The sequence below is a fragment of the Lathyrus oleraceus genome, chromosome 3 (assembly GCF_024323335.1).
Source record: "Lathyrus oleraceus cultivar Zhongwan6 chromosome 3, CAAS_Psat_ZW6_1.0, whole genome shotgun sequence".
NCBI classification, from domain to species: Eukaryota; Viridiplantae; Streptophyta; class Magnoliopsida; order Fabales; family Fabaceae; genus Lathyrus; species Lathyrus oleraceus.
Window position 1 is genome coordinate 129113563 of NC_066581.1, and position 23591 is coordinate 129137153.

At 34.7% G+C, this 23591-nt stretch overlaps 1 long non-coding RNA gene across 1 annotated transcript; it reads right to left on the reverse strand.

Annotated features, from left to right (window-relative positions):
• Positions 1 to 225: 225 nt before the first annotated feature.
• Positions 226 to 2220, reverse strand: LOC127128981 (uncharacterized). Its single transcript, XR_007806106.1, has 3 exons — positions 2108 to 2220; positions 1461 to 1613; positions 226 to 430 (listed from the first exon to the last, which is right to left on the reverse strand). It is a non-coding gene; the product is annotated as an uncharacterized LOC127128981 (long non-coding RNA).
• Positions 2221 to 23591: the final 21371 nt, after the last annotated feature.

Consider the following 23591-nt stretch of genomic DNA (forward strand, 5'->3'; position numbering starts at 1 on the left):
GCGTAGCGCTGCTAAAAGTTTTTATTTTTTGAGAAAACAATTCAAACCCCCTTTTTTGTTTTTCTCTACCTTCACTTCATTCATGAGTAATTGGAATACATTGCAAGTATCATAAGCTTTATTGCAGGGAAAGGGATCAATTACAAGAAAAAACTAATTTTTTTTGGTATAGTTGACTTTTAGTCAACAATTGACTTTTGGTCAACTATTGACCATTGACTCGATTTTGACTCTTGAAATTTCCTACACCTATTCTACAAAGATTTGACCAAAGGGTCATCATCATTCATTGGAAAACCTAAGAGTTCATGATTATGTTACATGTAGCATTTCAACAAGTCTTCTATCCTTCAAGGTTCCATTTCCATGGTTTTTCTTCATGTATTCATTGTTGTCCTTTGCTTATTCTTCCACTATAATGATCACTTTTCTACAAGGAAAAAGGAGGATCAAGTTAAGCTACCATATCATGAAGTTAAATCATTAAAAAGTCATGGAAAAGTCATGAAAAACTTGAGAAACAAAAGGAAAATTATGCATTTTTGTTAAGTAAAATTATGGTTTCTTCAATACAATTCAAAGCAACTCTATGACAAAAAAAATCAAAAGTTGGTTCATGAGTTTACACCATTTAAAAGTCTATCTTTCAACATGTAAAAGCATTTTTCAGTGGCCATGGAAGAACTTAATCCTACAACTTTCATCCATGATTAATTCATCAAAAAAATAGTCAAAAGCATTAACCCAAAGCATTTAAATTCAAGTTTATCATTAATGACCTTTTGTCTTACATCCTAACTTGATACTTCTCTAAAATTCCAACACTTCTAGGCCAAATCAAAGCTTAACCAACTACTGACTTTCAAACTAACATAAATCATAACTATGATTTTGGGGAGCATTCTCAATCCTTGATAAGATTTTCCCTAGAATCACTATCCTAGGGCTAAAATCATTCCATCCATAATTACCTCTCCCTTTTAAAAACTATAAAAATCTATTGTTTTTCATTATTCAAAAAACCATGAATTCATTATTAAGTTATCATATCAAAATTCATCACCATCACCTAAAGCTCATAAACCAAGTCGATGGGGTTTCATCATTGAAAACTCCATTTAATTGAGAATAAACTCCTACTATTTTTTCATAACCATCTTCATTCTAAACTTATCCAAAATGCAACATTTCCATCATCATTCACAAAATTCAGCATTACTTCTATCAAGAATTCAAGGGCTTGGATCAATATTCCATAAAGGTTCAACATTTATATCCTATTTTCATCAATAAAAAATTCACCAACATATTCATCATCTAAAGTTTAATTCAACAAAGTTTCAAGCATCATCAATATTCAACAATAATTCATCAAAGCTTTCCATTCAAGAATAATCATTATCGTCTACAATCATATATTCATCAAGAACTTGGAGATTAATTGGATTAAAGGAGCTTACTTTGAAGTTTTCCGAGTTTCTCGTTGGTAAATTCCTCGACGACTCTCAAGCCTAACCGAAGCAAACCTCCACTCCATTGGTAAGATATTTCACCTCCCTTTTCCGTATTTTATATTACCGCTTCCGAATTGGTTGAAACATTCTATCGAGCACCTTACATGCAATAGCGAAATTTATATTTTTCTTTAATTCCATCGACAAATTCTCATTTTATTTATCATTAAAGAGTTGAATGTTTGTTGTGTTCGAATAAAAGTTTGCATCAAAGTCAGCCCCGAATCACATATAATTTGAACTGTAATTATGCCAAAACCGTAAAGATGCAAGAACGAGAACCATTAAACTGAAACTGACTTGAAATGCAAAAAAAAAGTTGTACCGGAAAATTTTTGCACACAGAATAATTTTGCATTAGAAATATTTTGCATTGAAAAATTATGCACGCGGAAAAATTCTCCACCGGTAAAAATTCTGCACGGGAAAAATTCCGCACGCGGAAAAACTATGCCTCGGAAAAGTTCTGCACAAGGAAAAGTTCTGCACTGGAAAAATTTTGCATCGGAAAAATTCTGCACAAGGAAAAGTTCTGCACTGGAAAAATTTTGCGTCGGAAAAATTCTGAATCAAAACAGACAAGTAAACCGAACCTAATCGCTTTTGAAGAACGGTGTTGAGCGTATTTTTTTCTTGTTTTCCCCTGCGGTTACACGCTATTGTTTTTGCTTTCCCATATTTTCTCACGTTGCCGCACCTTATTTCATCCCTTGTTTCTACTATGGTTTTAAAAAAATTTAATTCAACATGAAATGCCACATGCCCATCATTGATAGGTGGTGAGTTTTAATTGAATAAATCTAGTATTCCTTTTATAATATTGACTTTATTTTATTATAGTACAATCATCATTATTTAAATGGTGTTGAATTTTAAATGGAATAGTTTTGATTCCTCCATTTTCTCTAATCATTCCTATTACTTTTATTTTATTATTATTTTGTTTAATATGTCACATATCAATATTTGATTAGTTACTAAATTAAATAAAAAAATCTAAATTATAATTTTCATAATAAGCATTTTTAATAAGGAAATGGAGTTAACATTTTTTTTGATGTTGAATATTTGGTTAATAATATTTAATTTCATTTTATTTGCAAAGAAATAATTTCTCTTTTAATATTAATTGCTTAAATGGTTAAAACTTCTTTTAATCGGTTGACTTTGTTAGTTAATTTCGATTAAGCTTGATTAAATGAATGACAATTGCTTTATGAATTATTTCCCCTATATTTTTTAGTCAATTAATTAATTATTTTGATTGATTAATTGATTAAGTGTTTGGACATTAGGAATCAATCATACATACACACTTAGAATTTAATCGTAAGTATATAAAATATTATTTTGGTGTTATAAAAACTAACTTGAAATTATTTTGATATTTCATCTACTCCTTTGCAATATTCATTCTTCTCTTTACATTATGATAAGACTAAAACCAATTTTGGAAATAAACTAAAAATACTTTAAAAATACGATGTGAATTATGCACCATGAGCCTTAAGAAATGAAGAAGGATGAGAGAGTGTATTCCTATCCTCATTCTGGATATCTTTGGATACATGATACATGAACCAGTTATTCAAAGTATTCACCTTCATTCATAGACTTTAGTGCAATTAAAATCAAAGTCATTTCATAATAAATAGAAGAAAAAGGATGAGGGTGTAGACTCTTTCTCCCGAATGACTCAAACACTGTTGTAGAGCTCCCAATCTGAATATTTGTCTTCAGACTAAAATCAATCACAACCAATATAAAAGACATTCCATAATCATTCTCTCTTGGTTCTAATACTACTCCTCTTGGTTTTGACACCCATACTCTTCCTATATCTTGTTTACCTTATTAATCTCTTGGTTTAGGCAAACCCTTATTCCCTTTTCCCGTTTTCCTTGTTAATCATCTGGTTTAGGCAAACTCTTATTCTTCTTCCCGTTTGCCTTGTTAATCCCCATAGTTTACGCAAACTCGTATCCTTCTTTCCGTTTGCCTTGTTAATCCCTTAGTTTAGGCAAACTCCTAAACTGTTATTCCTTTTTGCCTTGTTAATTCCCTGGTTTAGGCAAGCTCTTATTATTCTTCATGTTTGCCTTATTAATATCCAGTTTAGGCAAACCTTTACAATTCTTTGTCCTTAGTTCAGAGACCACCTTTACAATTCTTTGTCCTTGGTTCAGACACCACCTTTATATTTTTTCGTCCTTGGTTCAGACACCACTTATATAATTCTTTGTCCTTGGTCCATACTGCCATACCCTAAAATTTGCCCTACTTTTTTCATTTTTCATTTAACCCTTAACTTGAGAATCATTTGTATACGCTCATGTTTCATTCATGGGCATCAATCATCCATTAGCTAATCATTATAGATTCAAAGCTCTCGGCTTGCAAAGCTAGGGTTTTTGTATGGATAAAACCCTAGAAGTGACTTGGCTATTCATCTGATAATGGGGTCTCAAACCCTAATAGCCAGATCTTTGAAGCATGAATTCAACAAGGTACTCCTCAAGGGTCTCAAACCCTAATTTCTTGATAATTTGATTATAAGGCTTCATAAATGTTCTTTAGGCTTTATCTGGACTTCTAAACCCTAGTTAGGGGTTCATCTGTTGAAGACTTGATTGGGAAGCATCTTAATCCATCCAAAGGTCTGGATTGAATGATATGTGTTATTAAAACCCTATTCTCAGATGCTTGAAGATTTGTGCTAGTAGAGTTTGACTTGGGATCATGGATTAACTGAAACCCTAGCCCATTGGGGGAGGCTCTTGCCATATATCTTGTCAACTAAACCTATACACTATTCTTTTGGTTCTTTCAAGATTTTATAATTTGATTCATGGAATGCCTCCTATTTATATGGTGTTAAACATTGGTCCTTGGTTCTTGGATTCATGCTTGCATCAATACTTTAATCTTTTGGGCCTTTGGCTTTCTTTTGATCTATCAAGATTCTTGAACCATTTTAGGTCATCCTTGTTGGTCCATCTATGCATTCAATCATGTTGATTGGGATTTGAACCAGGTAAAAGTCATATTTACCTACACGAGCCTATTCCATACAAGAAATCCCTAGTTTCTAGCTTATTGTTGACTTTGGTTAACTATTGACTTTTTGGTCAATCATTTGACCAAAGTCAACCATCCAAATTGTGTTATTTCTAAACCTATTATGCATTGTGTTCATACCATTATCATTATCATTTCAATAATTTGATGATTAGGGCTTACTTTAGAAAATGGCATTAACCATGTTCATTTCACTTGATTTTGTTCCATGAAACATCTCATACATATAGTAAAAGGTGAAGTTTGATTGGAATCATAAAGTCATATTGAATTCATAAGTAGATTTTCAAGCCCTTTTCATAAGCATTACATGTTTCAAGATTCCATACATCATGCTATAACAATCATACAAACCAACACCATTCAAATGGAAAAGCCATATACCATTCCAATCATTCAAGATAACTTCCCATATTCTAACTAAACCATTTAAAATCCCTTTTACAAGTCACTATGAAATCCATCTACATCCAAATTTTCTAACATCCACCATTAACAATCAAATGGTTTTTAACACAAGTTCGAAACAAATAAGCATTCAATTCATAACCAATATTTTCATTACATTCATACAATCTCATTCATTCAATCAATAAGTTCATACCATTCACTTACACCAAAGTCAAACTTCATAAGCTTTCATTACATTCCATCTTCATTCATTTGTTCAAATCAATGTAGTTACAATTTAAGCTTACAAACAGGCATAACCATGAATTAACCTACAATTTTAACTTCAAACTATACAAATTGCAATCCAATCTCATGACATAGAATCACTTACAACCATAATTCTAAACTATATTCCAAAGAAACTAACCCTAAGTTCCTTTAATTCATCATTCTTTTAGATCCTTTCACTTGATTGCATGACCAAACATTTCTTCATGAGCAAGCAAACTTGGATTTATTTAAGCCATCACCATGAGCTTTCATAAGCCTTCATGCTAAGCATATTTGAGTCATGACCATTGGACAAGCCTACATGTTACAACCCTGCATTCCAATACATCATTTCAAATGAACATGTCAGCATTAACAACACATCCTATCACTAACTAGCAGCAACATAACGAGGGAGCATCACCATTTTGTGCATTAACATGATCATGCCATTAACATACTAATTGGATCACATTTCAATTATATTCAAATAGCAACAACATAACAAGTTCAGGTCATTAACCTAGCTCTAATTAACTAACATGCCTTGCATAATAGTGGCTAACAATTCATCTCTAACAAACAACCTACCTAAACATTTACCATATGCTAACATTTAATTTTGATAAAAAATTCACTAGCTATCAAGCATTAAACTAACTGCAGCAGGGACCCTACATTCATATTGTTTAGGGCATCAAGGCATCAATTAAGAGAGTGATTCAAATAACCTGACTCGAGTCACCAACCCAATTAACATGAACCTTCCCACTAACATGACATATCAATAACACAACTAATTGAACCAAACAAATATAACAGTAAAAACTAGTTAACTAATAAAAACCAGTTCACAAGCAGGGTTTAGTTATAAACCAGTTCCATTTAGTTACTAAGAAATTAACAACAGAGAAAATTGATCCATTGGCCAACATAATAAGTCCATAACCACCCTGTTAACTTAAATTCACCAATTTCAATTCTTTTTTCCCATCAACTTGTTTCAACAACAAATTTAACCAATTCTTTTCTAGCTCAGCAGTGAAGATGAAATTAGAGGGGGGCACAAACTCACAAAGACAAAGTTAACCTGCAACTGATTCTTTTAACCACCACTTACCCTGCATTTTCTAAGAGGATTAGGATACCTTGCAAGCTTCATTTAACAGTACAAAATTGGAGACCATGATAAGTTATCAAAGGCAATACACACCAGAGCAAAACCATCATATTAACTAAATCCAAATTGATAACTAACTTTACTTGAATCACTCATTTTCAACTAACTCATATTGAATTTCAGATGAATTACCTTTACATTTCGCAGCAAAATGTTATTAAGTCTCCATCTATAAATATCAAGCATCATCTTAAGCATCTTTTTTTTTTGGGGGGGATAGAGGACCAAAACGAGCACACTCATGCTACATCAGAGAGGAAGAAATATCGAGTTTTAGAGTTCTTTCAGCCATAACCGTGCATACGCATGCGAGGGTGAACGAGTCAAAGAATGCAGAGGGAACAAAGAAGAAGAGGAAACATGTAACAACCGAATTTTAGTAATTATTTCTTATATTATTATTATTATATTATATTTTATTTATTTAGAGTGTTAATTAATTAATTGGTTGTTAGGTAGTATAATAATTGATTATATTAATTAATTTGGGGTGTTAATTAATTATTTAGTTGATATGAGATATAATGAATAATGGAATTAATTAACTTGGTGTGTATATTGAGTTGGTTTGATTTATTTGAATTAAATAGAGATATTTAAATATTAGGTCTTATTGGGCCTATTAATTAAATTAGAAGTATCATGCTTAAGCCCAAATAGAATACTAGTATATAAGAGGTGAGGAGAGTGAGAATTAGGATTCATTTGATCATTTGACAACAAGAGAGAAAGAGAAGAGGAAAAGTAAGGAGAAGAGGGGAAGAACAAGAGAGGAGCTAGGGTTTCCAGAAAATTGAAGAGGGAAGGGGGAATCCTTGTTATTATGGGTTAGTATGATCGGGTCAATGGGTAGATGTATGTTTAGGATAAAATCCCTAATTTAGTATGGTTGTTTGAAATTGTTAGGTTGATGAGTATTCTCGATTTATGGTAATTTGATGGTGTTAAAACTGTAAATTAATGTTATATACTTAGATTATTGTATGAGTCATAATTTTCTGAACGTTTGGCTTTTTACGGAATCGAAATCGGAGGTCCGAAAGTCCTCCAACGATGAAAAATGCAGAAAATTCTGCATTCTGTTTTATATTAACCGGTTACCCACCGAGCGTTAACCGGTTACTTGCTTAAAAATCTGTTGATTCTGTTTTGTGTTAACCGGTTACCCACCGAGCGTTAACGGGTTACTTGCTTGAAAATCTGCGCAGGAAATTAATTCTGTTTTATGTTAACCGGTTACCCACCGAGCGTTAACCGGTTACTTGCTTGAAAATCTGCACAGGAAATTAATTCTGTTTTATGTTAACCGGTTACCCACCGAGCGTTAACCGGCTACTTGCTGTGAAAAATGAAAAATTAAGATTTTAAAAGTTGTATTCAATTTGGAATGAAATCTAGGTGTGTGTATTTGATAATTAGTATATATATGTGAATAGTGGATTATGATGAATGTGTATATGTACTATTGGTGGATAATTTATAGAGTTGAATTATGGTTATATGTGGAATGTTAAGATAGTAGAGATGATCTTAATTGCATATTATGTGGATGGTGTAATTGTTATGAATGTGTATATGTACCATTGGTGGATAATTCATAGAGTTGAATTATGGTGATATGTGGAATGTTAAGATGGTAGAGATGATCTTAATTGCATATGTATTGGTATTTGTACATTCATTCATGGCATGATCGGCTTCATGTTGGAAGCGGTGAAATTGTGGGTTCACATGGTAGCATATGTTGATCCTTAATTGGAAATAGGCGTAGTAGACGTAGCATACGTTGATCCTTAATTGGAAATAGGTTTAGTAGATGTAGCATACGTTGATCCTTAATTGGAAATAGGCGTAGTAGACGTTGATCCTTAATTGGAAATAGGCGTGGTGGCTTTGATCTTGTCCGGATCGAAAGCGTGGCTTGGATTCTAGATATTGAATCGGAAAGCGGTGAAACGTTGGGTTCACATTGCGGTACCACATGCATAGAGTCACATGTCTTGCATTGAGTCACATTAGAGTTATGTGATAATTGAGTGTATGCATTATTTTGATTGTGATGTGTGTATGAGATATGGTAATTGAATTTGGTGATGTCTGAGTACATAACTTGGCAAAATATGTGATTATGTGATAATTGTAGCTATGTGTATTTTTGGGAATATAGTATTGGATTTTAATATTGTACTCCTTGCGTTTTGATGGATGTTTGGAACATGTGAAATAAATATTGGTTAGTATTATTTACATGGTTATACGAAGTGTGATGAATTCCTTTAATTGTTGATTTAATCATTGTGCCTTATTATACTTCTTCATAATGATTTGAATTCTCACCCTTTCTGTTTGAATGTTACCTTTACATGGGTATCGTGCAGATACTCCAGAGTAGTATTGCTGAATTAAGTGGAGGGTAACTCGCTCGAGATTAGCCGGAGAGTTCCGTATTTTAGTTTGAAGACTAGGTAATGAGTCAATGCTCTGGTCATGTAACACTAGGTAGATTAGTAGTATCGAACTCATATCTTATGTGGATATGCATTATGTTATTACTTGTTTTATTTTATCTTGAGGTGATTGTTGAGAGATGATCATGGTATGGGACATGGATCATTTTATAAGATACATGAGTATTCATTATTTTTCCGCTGCGAACGCATATGCTTGAATATTCATGATAAGTGAGATGTGTTATTTTAAATGACCAGGTGTATTGTATATTGATGATGAATGAGGTTGGTTTTTGAAAGCGTTTAGTTTTTGAAAACGTCGATGTGACGCCCTTTTGTTTATATGCGTGCTTATTTACTCTGATTATATGTTAAGTATTTTGGGGTAGAAAAAGGGGTGTTACATTAGTGGTATCAGAGCAGGTCGGTCCGTCAGGCCAAGTTGTTTAGTTATGTTTGTTCCCTAGTATGCGACATGTGTGTGAGAACACTGTCGATGCTTGTTTTATTTTCCATTGGCAGGTTGGGAATGAAATAAGTGGGGGAGAAGCGTCTGCTTATCTTGGATGTTCCAATTGTATCAAGCTTGGACAGTATGTTATTGCCGGCAAGAGTGCAGTGTGGGATAGTTAACCTGTTTTGAGAATGTTGTGCTTTTCCTGAACCCGGAGAGAGGTCGGATTCGAGGATGGTGTTGGTTAGAAGTTAATCGGGGGTATATCAACTGTTTTGAGAAGACAGTTATTTTTCCTGAGGTTGGTGCTAAGGAAGATTGGTTTGTGTCTGCTAAGCAAGTTGATGAATCGGTGCAAGGTGGTGCCGAGTTGTTTATGTTGTTGGCAACTTTGGATATTCGTTAGAAGAGGACGATTGAAGAATTGCCAATAGTTTGTGAGTTTGCGGAGGTATTTCCGAAAGATATAAGTGATTTACCGCCGGAACGTGAGGTTGAGTTTTCGATTGATTTAGTTCCTAGAACTAGTCCTATATCGATGGCTCCCTATAGAATGTCTGCTTCTGAGTTGAAAGAGTTGAAGAGTCAACTTGAAGACTTGCTTGAGAAGAGATTTATTCGTCCTAGTGTGTCGCCGTGGGGTGCACCTGTTATGTTGGTCAAGAAGAAAGAAGGTTCTATGAGATTATGTGTTGACTATAAACAACTGAATAAAGTGGCGATTAAGAACAAGTATCCACTTCCGAGGATTGACGATCTGATGGATCAGCTAGTTGGAGCTTGTGTGTTTAGCAAAATTGATTTGAGTTCTGGGTATCATCAGATTCGTGTAAAGGCTGAGGATATTCAAAAGACTGCTTTTCGGACAAGGTATGGTCACAACGAGTACTCCGTGATGCCTTTTGGTGTAACTAATGCACCTGGTGTATTTATGGAGTATATGAATAGAATTTTTCATGATTATCTGGATAAGTTTGTTGTTGTGTTCATCGATGATATATTGATTTATTCTAAGAGTGAAGAGGATCATGCCGAGCATTTGAAGGTTGTGTTATCGGTGTTGAAAGAGAGGAAGTTGTTTGCTAAACTCTCTAAATGTGAGTTTTGGTTGAGTGAAGTAAGTTTTCTTGGGCATGTGATTTCGAGTGGTGGTATTTCCGTGGATCCTACGAAGATTGAAGTTGTATCTCAATGGGAAGCTCCTAAGTCTGTTGCTGAGATTCGAAGTTTCCTTGGTTTGGCTGGTTATTATAGGAAGTTCATTGAAGGATTTTCTAAGTTGTCGTTACCATTGACGCAGTTGACTAGGAAAGGTCAAGCTTTCATTTGGACTTCGCAGTGTGAAGCGAATTTTCAAGAGCTTAAGAGAAGATTGACTACGGCTCCTATTTTGATTTTACCGGATCCGTTAGAACCTTTCGTTGTGTATTGTGATGCTTCTTTGTTGGGTTTGGGAGGTGTTCTGATGCAAAAAGGGCAAATGGTAGCTTATGCTTCAAGGCAACTTAAAGTTTATGAGAGGAATTATTCGACGCATGATTTAGAGTTGGCCGTCGTTGTGTTTGTGTTGAAGCTTTGGAGACATTATTTGTTTGGATCGCGATTTGATGTGTTTAGTGATCACAAGAGTTTGAAGTACTTGTTCGATCAGAAAGAATTGAATATGAGGCAAAGGAGATGGTTGGAATTCTTGAAAGATTACGATTTTGGTTTGAGTTATCACCCTAGAAAGGAGAATGTTGTAGCCGATGTATTGAGTAGGAAGTCATTGCACATGTCTATGTTGATGATTCGAGAGTTTGAATTGTTGGAGCAATTTAGAGATTTGAGTTTGGCTTGTGAAGCGACGTCTTCGTGTGTTAAGCTTGGTATGTTGAAGCTTACGTGTGGCATTCTTGACGAGATTAGAGAAGGTCAGAAGTTAGATTTGAAATTAGTCAATGTTAAGACGTTGATTAATCAAGGCAAAGGTGGTGACTTTCGGATGGATGAGAATGGTATCATGAGGTGTCGTGATCGAGTTTGTGTTCCGGATGTTGCGGATTTGAGAAAGAGGTTTCTTGAGGAAGGGCATAGAAGTGGTCTGAGTATTCATCCTGGTGCTACTAAAATGTATCAAGACTTGAGGAAGATGTTTTGGTGGCAAGGTATGAAGAAGGATGTAGCGGAATTTGGGTATTCATGTTTGACTTGTCAAAAGTCAAAGATTGAACATCAAAAGCCGTCGGGTTTGATGCAACCGTTATCTATTCCCGAGTGGAAGTGGGATAGTATCTCTATGGATTTTGTTTCGGGCTTGCCGAGAACATTGAGTAATTGTGAGGCGATTTGGGTCGTTGTGGACAGGTTGACAAAATGTGCTCATTTTATTCCGATAAGGATGGATTATTCGATGGAGAGACATGCTAAGTTATACATCGAGAGGATTGTGTGTTTGCATGGCATTCCGTCGAGCATTGTTTCGGACAGAGATCCGAGCTTCACTTCGAGATTTTGGGAAGGTTTGCAAAGTGCTTTGGGTACGAAGTTGCGTTTGAGTTCGGCATATCATGCACAAGCTGATGGTCAAACGGAGAGGACTATTCAGTCACTTGAAGATCTTTTGAGGTCTTGTGTTTTGGAACAAGGAGGAATTTGGGATAGTTTCTTGCCTTTGATTGAGTTTACGTATAACAACAGTTTCCATTCGAGTATTGGAATCTCACCTTTTGAGGCTCTTTACGGTAGAAGGTGTAGAACTCCTTTGTATTGGTACGAATCGGGAGGAAGTGCTGTGGTTGGACCCGAGTTGATTCAAGAGACTACGGATAAGATTAAGATGATTCAAGAGAAGATGAAGGCTTCTCAGAGTCGTCAAAAGAGTTATCATGATAAGAGGAGGAAAGCTCTTGAGTTTGAGAAAGATGAGCATGTGTTTCTTCGAGTTACGCCAATAACGGGTGTTGGTAGAGCGTTGAAGTCGCGTAAGTTGACGCCGCGTTTCATTGGTCCTTATCAGATTTCCGAGAGGATAGGTGAAATGGCATATCGGATTGCATTACTACCATCACTTTCTAATCTTCATGATGTGTTCCATGTGTCTCAATTGAGGAGGTACATTGCAGATCCATCGCATGTTGTTCCGTTAGATGATGTTCAAGTGAGGGATAATTAGACAGTTGATACATCACCTATGCGAATTGAAGATCGAGAAGTGAAGAAGCTTCGTGGTAAGGAGATTGCTTTGGTGAAAGTGATATGGGGCGGAGTCGCCAATGGCAATATTACTTGGGAACTCGAGGATAAGATGAAGGAATCGTATCCAGAGTTGTTCGTTTGAGGTAAATTTTCGAGGCCGAAAATCTTTTAAGTTGGGGAGAGTTGTAACAACCCAATTTTAGTAATTATTTCTTATATTATTATTATTATATTTTATTTTATTTATTTAGAGTGTTAATTAATTAATTGGTTGTTAGGTAGTATAATAATTGATTATATTAATTAATTTGGTGTGTTAATTAATTATTTAGTTGATATGAGATATAATGAATAATGGAATTAATTAACTTGGTGCGTATATTGAGTTGGTTTGATTTATTTGAATTAAATAGAGATATTTAAATATTAGGTCTTATTGGTCCTATTAATTAAATTAGAAGTATCATGCTTAAGCCCAAATAGAATACTAGTATATAAGAGGTGAGGAGAGTGAGAATTAGGATTCATTTGATCATTTGACAACAATAGAGAAAGAGAAGAGGAAAAGTAAGGAGAAGAGGGGAAGAACAAGAGAGGAGCTAGGGTTTCCAGAAAATTGAAGAGGTAAGGGGGGAATCCTTGTTATTATGGGTTAGTATGATCGGGTCAATGGGTAGATGTATGTTTAGGTTAAAATCCCTAATTTTGTATGGTTGTTTGAAATTGTTAGGTTGATGAGTATTCTCGATTTGTGGTAATTTGATGGTGTTAAAACTGTAAATTAATGTTATATACTTAGAGTAATGTATGAGTCATAATTTTCTGAACGTTTGGCTTTTTACGGAATCGAAATCGGAGGTCCGAAAGTCCTCCAACGATGAAAAACGCAGAAAATTCTGCATTCTGTTTTATGTTAACCGGTTACCCACCGAGCGTTAACCGGTTACTTACTTAAAAATCTGTTGATTCTGTTTTGTGTTAACCGGTTATCCACTGAGCGTTAACCGGTTACTTGCTTGAAAATCTGCGCAGGAAATTAATTCTGTTTTATGTTAACCGGTTACCCACCGAGCGTTAACCGGTTACTTGCTTGAAAATCTGCGCAGGAAATTAATTCTGTTTTATGTTAACCGGTTACCCACCGAGCGTTAACCGGTTACTTGCTTGAAAATCTGCGCAGGAAATTAATTCTGTTTTATGTTAACCGGTTACCCACCGAGCGTTAACCGGTTACTTGCTGTGAAAAATGAAAAATTGAGATTTTAAAAGTTGTATTCAATTTGGAATGAAATCTAGGTGTGTGTATTTGATAATTAGTATATATATGTGAATAGTGGATTGTGATGAATGTGTATATGTACTATTGGTGGATAATTTATAGAGTTGAATTATGGTTATATGTGGAAGGTTAAGATAGTAGAGATGATCTTAATTGCATATTATGTGGATGGTGTAATTATTATGAATGTGTATATGTACCATTGGTGGATAATTCATAGAGTTGAATTATGGTGATATGTGGAATGTTAAGATGGTAGAGATGATCTTAATTGCATATGTATTGGTATTTGTACATTCATTCATGGCATGGTCGGTTTCATGGTGGAAGCGGTGAAACTGTGGGTTCACATGGTAGCATACGTTGATCCTTAATTGGAAATAGGCGTAGTAGACGTAGCATACGTTGATCCTTAATTGGAAATAGGCGTAGTAGATGTAGCATACGTTGATCCTTAATTGGAAATAGGCGTAGTAGACGTTGATCCTTAATTGGAAATAGGCGCGGTGGCTTTGATCTTGTCCGGATCGGAAGCGTGGCTTGGATTCTAGATATTGAATCGGAAAGCGGTGAAACATTGGGTTCACATTGCGGTACCACATGCATAGAGTCACATGTCTTGCATTGAGTCACATTAGAGTTATGTGATAATTGAGTGTATGCATTGTTGTGATTGTGATGTGTGTATGAGATATGGTAATTGAATTTGGTGATGTTTGAGTACATAACTTGGCAAAATATGTGATTATGTGATAATTGTAGTTATGTGTATTTTTGGGAATATAGTATTGGATTTTAATATTGTACTCCTTGTGTTTTGATGGATGTTTGGAACATGTGAAATAAATATTGGTTAGTATTATTTACATGGTTATACGAAGTGTGATGAATTCCTTTAATTGTTGATTTAATCATTGTGCCTTATTATACTTCTTCATAATGATTTGAATTCTCACCCTTTCTGTTTGAATGTTACCTTTACATGGGTATCGTGCAGATACTCCAGAGTAGTATTGCTGAATTAAGTGGAGGGTAGCTCGCTCGAGATTAGCCGGAGAGTTCCGTATTTTAGTTTGAAGACTATGTAATGAGTCAATGCTCTGGTCATGTAACACTGGGTAGATTAGTAGTATTGAACTCATATCTTATGTGGATATGCATTATGTTATTACTTGTTTTATTTTATCTTGAGGTGATTATTGAGAGATGGTCATGGTATGGGACATGGATCAATTTATGAAATACATGAGTATTCATTATTTTTCCGCTGCAACGCATATGCTTGAATATTCATGATAAGTGAGATGTTTTATTTTAAATGACCAGGTGTATTGTATGTTGATGATGAATGAGGTTGGTTTTTGAAAGCGTTTAGTTTTTGAATACGTCGATGTGACGCCCTTTTGTTTATATGCGTGCTTATTTACTTTGATTATATGTTAAGTATTTTGGGGTAGAAAAAGGGGTGTTACAAAACATACCAAGAAGAAGTGTGATACATGTTCTGCCACTATGTCACAATCTGAATCTGGTGAGTTTCCTGCTACCTTCTTGTTTCAATCCTCGATTCATGGTGTCACTTGCTTTATTTCGTTTCTGCACGCTTGGAGTTGGTTTGGTTTTGAAGGTTGAACATGTAAGGCGATTGATGAATGTGATTTCGAATCCGCATTTCTTCGTTTTTTCCGTCTCGGTTCCGTTCTTGAGAAGAATTCTTGGATGCATGCGAATGGAAGAGGTGAGGCAGTTCAGGACCTCAATTTTTTTCGATTAGAAAATGAAATTGGAGAAGATGATGCATGTGGGAAGAGCGGCGAAGTTGAAATGTCGTTGTGTTTGGAGCTTCATATTGAGCTTAGTGAAGTTTGCAACATTCGGTTTGGGCCTATGGTCCCAAGGTTTATCTCTACACCATGCTCCTTCGGATCCATACTCCCCTTTAGGAGGCTGGGTTTAGATTGGGCTTTGGGGAATGATGAGCCTCTGCGCCCGTTTGCTATACAAACACCTTTTTTTGTTCTGCACCCCAATAGTTTAGTTTAATCATCGATTAGTTTTAATTTTTTTAGCTTAATTAAGTTTAACCTTGGTTAATTCTTGTTGATCAGTTTTTTAGTTTAATCAAATTTTAGGATTTAATTAGAATTTTAGAGATTAATTAGGATCTTTAGGTAATTAGCTTAGAATTTTAATTAGAATTAAATTTAGGATTAATTAGAATATTAAATGATTTTTTAGGATTTAGTTAGGTTTCTAAACAATTAGGTTTCTTTAAGTTGATTAGAATAATTTTAGAACTTGATTAATTTTTAGGTTCTAGTTAGGATATTGATTAGGGTTTAATTTTGTTCTTAATTGAATATTCATGTGAATTGACCCTTTTACCCTTAAGGGGTATTTTGTCTTAGAAATGCATATTCCTTTAGGACTATAATTTGACTTAGAATATTAAATAGTTTTAATCAAATTTTTGACTAACTAATGCATGTTACCCTTAGGAGTAGCTTGTGAATATGATTCTAACCATTAGATTAGGATTAATCATAGATTTCAAGTTAATTCAAACCCTCTGATTCAAATTAATCAAAAGCAATTCTTATCAATTAAATCCTTTGATCATGTATAACCCCACAATCCATTCAAGTGATCAAAAGTCACTTGATCACTTGATAGGATTAATTCTAATGTCATGGACCTCTAAGCTTCAAGACCAGTCTTTCATGCAAGATATCCCAGTCACATCAAGCAGTGGAGTATACAAGATAAATCGAAGGTCAACACTTGGTAAATACGATTAAAATTAAACGATATAAGCCTTAAGTGGTAAGGAATGATGAGATAGAGTTTCTCATACCCTTGTCTAGAGAGACTTTGCATATGGGGCGTATGCCCTAGCTATTCAAAACGTTCGCCCTTATTCATAGACTTTAGTACAATACGAATCGAGTACCAAGTCTTCTTCATATAAAACAACATCAACACAAGGAGCAACAATGAAGATTCTTCTCCAACAACTTGTCAGTTATGAGAAGTATCATGCGCCATTAGCCTTAAGTAATAAGGAATGATGAGACGAAGTTTCTCCTACCCTTGTCTAGAGTGATTTTGCGTACGGGGCGTAAGCCCTAGCTATTCAAAGCGCTCGCCCTTATTCATAGACTTTAGTGTGATTCTCATCAATCAACTGTCAAGTCTCTTCATATTCCATAATCAATCAATCATCTTCTTTTGCCTCAATCATCTTGCTTTCAGCCCTAGTAGGCTGAACTATGAAAGCTCTGACTTCCTTATTGCACTATAAGGATACGTAGGCATGAGAACCCAGATTCTTCGTGAGCTACCCTATTTATCAATCAATCATTCTTTATTCATTCAATCAAGACCATCTTTTGAGATCAAATATACTTCTTCTTGGACTCCATGTACATCCTTTTAAGACGATATAACGGCAATCCACCTCATGAATCAAGAGTTGTTTGGATCGTCCCCAAACATTTAATTCATTCTTTTTCGGCTAAGGTGCCATTTTACTCTTTGATTCAGAGTCTATCTCCTTCATGGATCCAAGATACTATTCTTCTTTGATCTCAAACTAATTGTTCCCAACCCAGTGATATATTGTTCCTTGTACATAATAATACTTTATTTTGGGCCCCATATATACCCTTTTAGGACGATATAGCGACAATCCATCTTGTGAATCGAGAGTTGTTTGGATCATACCCTGACATTTAATTCACCTTGTTTTTGGCCTTACCCTATAACGGCAGCCATGCTAGCCCACGTATAGGTAAACACCAACTTCACTCTTTAGTTCCAAGTTCAATTTCCATTTATGGGTTCCCTTGATACCATTTTGTTGGTACAAGTTATACATTTCATCACTTTCTGTCTCTTCCTTTGTTCTCGTGGTTCCACGAACTACGATTTCTCTGATTTTCTCATTACATAGTGAGAATACGTAGACACGAGGATGCGAATCCTTGGCGAGCATAATTCTAATTATTCCTCCTTCCGCCTTAGGACGCCATTCATATCTTTCACGATCCATTATCTATCTTCGATCATAAACCGTTCACTTCGGTGACATACTATTTCTTTGACATCGAAACACATTTTTCTTTGGAATTTCATATACACCCTTTTAGGACGATATAACGGCAGTCCGCATTTGTACCTAGAGTTGTTTGGCTCGTACCCAGACATTTAATTCCTTCTTTTTTGGCTATACCATACAGCGACAACCATGCTAGTTCGCATATCAGTTAGTGTCAGTTTCCCTCTATGGTACAAATTCCATTTCTCATATAGATTCCAATCTACCTTTACCTTTTGGTTTCAAACCATACATTTTCAGTCACTTGTTACCAAATACTTCACTCAATTCATCTCCATGATTCATTCATATTCTACCTTCTTTCACTTCATGTGATATACTTGTTATTGTTTAACTCAAATATATTATCCTTTTGTGCTCCATCTTGCGTCACCTTGTGAACCAAGAACTATTTGGATCATCCCCAAACACTTAATTCACCTTGTTTTCGGCTTTACCATATAGCGGCAGCCATGCTAGCCCACGTATTGGTAAAAGCCAGTTTTACTCTTGGGTTCATATTTTCACCCCTTTTTGGATTTAAAACAACACAATACTTTGGTTGATACCATATTTTTATCATAACTTCTTTTCATATCCCACTACTAGTTCTATAAACTACGGAGCTCTGAATTCCTCATTTCACTATGAGAATACGTAGGCATGAGGGCCCTAATCCTCACCGAGGACTTTATCTATTTCCTTCCTTTTCCCTCATTCTTTTGAGAGTAATCTTTAGATATAACACCTATTCGAGCGAGAACAATCAAAATGGTTCCCATGGAGTACCATGGATGTGAGGGGTGCTAATACCTTCCCTTTGCATAACCGACTTCCTTACCCAACATAACTCTTCCCCCCGGGTTTTATCGATGTTTTCCCTTTCCTTTGGGAATAAATAAAGTTCAATGGCGACTCTGTTGTATGTTCGAGCGTGCGATACGTTCAGGTATATTTCCGCTAGCTTCACATACCAAATAACATATTTCTTTTCATAAAAGAACTGTTATAATTCATTCCTTAGCAGTCAGATTAACAACTTAGAGCATTCGAATCAGGATCAAATAGTTAATGTCAAACACTTTTAGGATACAATTATAACACCATTCCCTAAAAACAACCAATAGATACTCATTTTCTACCCACAAACTACGAAGCTATGATTTTCTCATTGTACCATGAGAATACGTAGGACAAGGTTTCAAAATCTTGGCGAGCACATTAATTAAAAACTTATTTTCCCCTTAATTAAAACCAATTACAAGTAACCTTTAGGTGATAAAACTCATACACGCAAACAACAATCGAAATGGTTCTCATTGAGTATAGTGGGTGTGAGGGATGCTAATACATTCCCCTTTCATAACCGACTTCCTTACCCTTTTCTCTTCTCTTTGGGTTTTATTGATATTTTCCCTTTCTTTTAGAATAAATAAAATTCAATGGCGACTCTGTTGTATTTCGAGCGTGCGATATGCTTAGGTATATTTCGTGGCGCGATAATTGGCGTCTCTGTTAGGGAGTACATAAACAAGTCAGACCTAGTTTTTTTTTGTTTTTTTTGCATGTTTGGGTGTTTATCTTTACTGCTTTAGTTGCTTTATTTTATGGCATCTTTATTGCTTTTACATATTCATTATATTCTGGATATATTTGTTTATTGGTTCTCAATTGTGGGTTGGGTTTCATGATGTTATTTGAGAGAAAAGCTCCCTACCCGAGCTTTAGTATACACTCGGGATAAAATCATGGATAGTCATTTTGACCTATGTTTCGCGCGTTGGGTCGGCTTGAGACCCACACCCAGACTAGATTCACCTGGAAGTACCATTGTCCTGCAAGCATTTGCTACAACAATGTATTTTCATTTGAATCCATGACTCTGGGAGACCTTTTTAGGAAACCTCCTTCTTTGAAGAATAATGCATACGTGTGAGGGGATTGGTTTTGTTTTGTAGTGAACCTTATTCACAAATTTCCCGATTTTCTCTCGAGTTCTATACCCGATTTCCAACGTACAACAAACCTTTAAACCTATATTATCGCATACCATTATTGCATCACATATATATATATATATATATATATATATATATATATATATATATATATATATATATATATATACACACACACACACACACACACACACACCCACACACCCACACACCCACACGCACACACACACACACACCAAACTTTTGAACCTAAATTATTACATCATCAAAACCTTTGAACCATTTAAACAAAAAATATTGCAAATATATTTGCAATCCATCCACATGAAAAAGCCAAATGCATCATTTCTAGGGAATCCCAAATTTCTAGTCCACGTTAAACATTCAAAAAAGATAAAACCATACATAAGAGATACATATCAGTTCATAAATACATAAATTCTTTTCTCTTTTTACCATACTGGTTTCCTCTTCTGTCTTTACTTCCATACTCTACAATTGACGATAATTACCAGATTCCTTGAAAACTAAAAATATATTCATATATTCATGCATCTGCATTTCGTGCATATAACCCAGAAAAAGCTCTCCCTTTCCCTTCCTTATCCAGAAGACGATGATTCCCCAATGGATATATTTGACTAAACGCCAATCGCAAAAGAATCATGGAAAAGGTTGAGCATGGGCACACAATGTGCAAGGAAAGCTTGGATCACCCCCAAGGAAAGGTCGATATGATCTTAGAACTATTCATAGGCAATATGACAATAGACTTCTCATATCAAGTTGTGGTTGGTGAATGAACTGAGAACAGACTAAAGACGGGTAAAATCTAGAATGCAAGCAGTTTGTGTAAGAACCCAAATTTTGACCCTAAGATCCCTCATGCTATCTCATGATATGCATTATCCCTGGGATCACACCTTGGTAGTCTCCTTACCCCTCATTCATTGGGTTTGCATTGGGATAGATCACCAAGCATTTTTGATTGTATCATACTTTGTTTTTCATTATTTACTAACCAAAATACCAAAAATATGCCAATGTATAGTTTGTTGCTTTTGTAGGTAGTGTGTATGCTCATCTATGCTCCATCAAGATCATATCTAGGGTTTGAAACCCTCAAGGCAAGGAGATCAATAAATAAATGGTTCACTTTGGCTCTAAGCATCATATATGGATCCCCATGATCTTCACATGTCATTTTGATCAAAAAATCACCAAGAGTTTGAAGCTTGTTTGCCTTGGAAACCCTAATTCATCTAGGTATCTTGTGTAACTTCCTCAACAAGTTTCTTCAACATTTGATCAAATATTTCAAGGGATACTTCATATTAAATCATCTTATGCCTATATGATCCCCCCATGAGTCCCAAAAGTCAAGAGAATATCAAGCTAGCAAGATGGTTCATGGTGGTTGACCAAAGAAAGTCAACTAGTCAAAACTGAGGTTCCTTATACCCTATCTCCTACAATATTTATCATATGGAAATGATTCCAAGATCAAAGTTACTCAAAATTTCATTAAAAAAAACTTTCATGTTTAAGTCAAGATCTAGATTTGCTTGGAAAGTCATTGTTTATGGTGAAAGATTATTGGTTATTTTGTCTGAACCCTAGTTTGAAGGTTAACTTCCCAAGACCATAACTTGCTAAATTTTTATGATATGAAAGCAATTCAAATTCCATGATCAAATTCAAGATGCATAATTCAACTTTTATGTTTTGAGGAAGTTCAAATTCAACTTGCAAATGCATGTGCCAAGAGGAAACATTATAGGTCATTTTGGGCCAATACCATTGAACAAGTGATTTTCCTCAACTTCTAAAATGCATAAATCCTTCATGCCAAATCCAAATGAGGTCAAATTTGTGACCAAATTTAAGAGTTTTGAAATATATACAATTTTGATGAAGTAACGGTTTTCATTTGAAGTCCATAGAAAAAAGTTATTCAAGGTGGAAGAAGTGAGCATTTGACTTGGGACTTAGAAAAGTTTCAAATGTGTTTAATTTCCCAAAGTTCCACCTCAAAATTCATCATGATCCAAGCTTTAAATGAAAAAGTGTTCAACATGAAAGTTGTTCCCCTTAATCTCACCTTTCCAAAAAGTTTAAGATCATCTCATTTGGATAAAAAATTAGGGACTTACGCATGGCTCCATTGTGGGATTTGTTTTGGCAAGTTTTTGATTCAAGTGATCATTCTTCTTTGCATGCTTCATTGTAATGACTTCAACATTAATTACGCATTAATTGGAGATGGATTGCATCATTCCTTAGGACCAAATCATTACCCATGCATCCATGCAAGTTGGTTTCCAAATTTGGCAAATTTCAAGTGGTGGAAAAATCAATTCCAATGCCTATTTAAACAAGCTCATGGCTTCAGAAAATTCATCAACACCCTGCCCAAGCTTTGCTAGACTGATCTAAACCCTCATTTCCATAGAATTTCTGAAGATTTCTCTTGAAATCGAGCTTGAACTTCACCTTCTATTTGGAAGTTCAAACTCCAGAAATTCACTTCCCTTTTCATCTCAATTGGTTTTTGCAAGCAAGAGGAAGAGAAAGCAAGCAAATCCAGATCAAGATCAAGTGAAATTAGATCAACTCGAAGGTGATTTTTCAGAAACTTCATCTCTTCGATTCTTTCTCAATTATTCACCATTCTTTGTGATTTTTGGTTGGCTGAAGTCCTACGAATGTAGGAAACAAGATTGAGTTGCTTTGAGGTCAAATCGAAGCAACTCAATTTATGATCCTCAAAATTCAAATCCCTGTATCTTTTTATATACTTTGAATTGGAGAAAATTAAGGCCAAATTCGTGCTCCTGAGTATTTTTCCTTCAAATTAGTGTATTCACTTTTCATTTTTCATAAAGTTGAGCTTGAACCAGGTCGATGGTGATCACCGGAGAAGATGACCGGAGCTAGGGCTCTGGTGGTGCGTTGGCAAAATCCAAGCCATCTGATATGATTCAAATGTTTTAATCTCAAGCGTTCATTGTGATTACCACACGTACAACGCATTGACCAAGGCGTATGGTCGAACGCGCACGTGTGGCCATCAGATCTGCCACCTCAATTAATGAGGGAGATCTAACGGCCCTTGTTTTTTTTTTTTTGTATTTTCTGATTTTTCATTTAATCCACTTATTTTGATTAATTCATATTAATTTCATTTTTAATCCAAAAGATATGGGACTCTCACAAAAATATTTAGATATTTTCCTCTTTCATTTTCTGAATTAAAATTATTTTTTGGATTAGTTTTGATTTTTTTTCATGAATTAATTGTTTTTATACATATTTTTAATTGTTTAAAAATACTTTTGACTTTTCAAAAATCATAATTTTTTTTGTCTAAGGTACTTTGACCTTGTTTGACCTAGGATATGGGCCCGTTTGTTTTGGCTTTTTTTAAAAATGATTTTTATAGTGTTATATATTTTAGTGTAAAATTTTTTTACAAAGAAACTTTTCATAAAAGCTTCAAATGAAAATTTTGTTTGAATAGTTATTCTTAAAATGTTATTTTAGGTATTTTATCATTTTATCGAAACTTTTTTTGGATATCAAAATTTCAAAAAATCACTTAATTTTGAAGCTATTTCAAATAGTTTTTTCTAAAAATCATTTTTGAAATACAATTTTTTTTTTAAATTATGATTTTGACTATGTTTTGATCTTTAATAATGTATATTTATGTTATACAATGAACAATTCAATCTTTTAATTT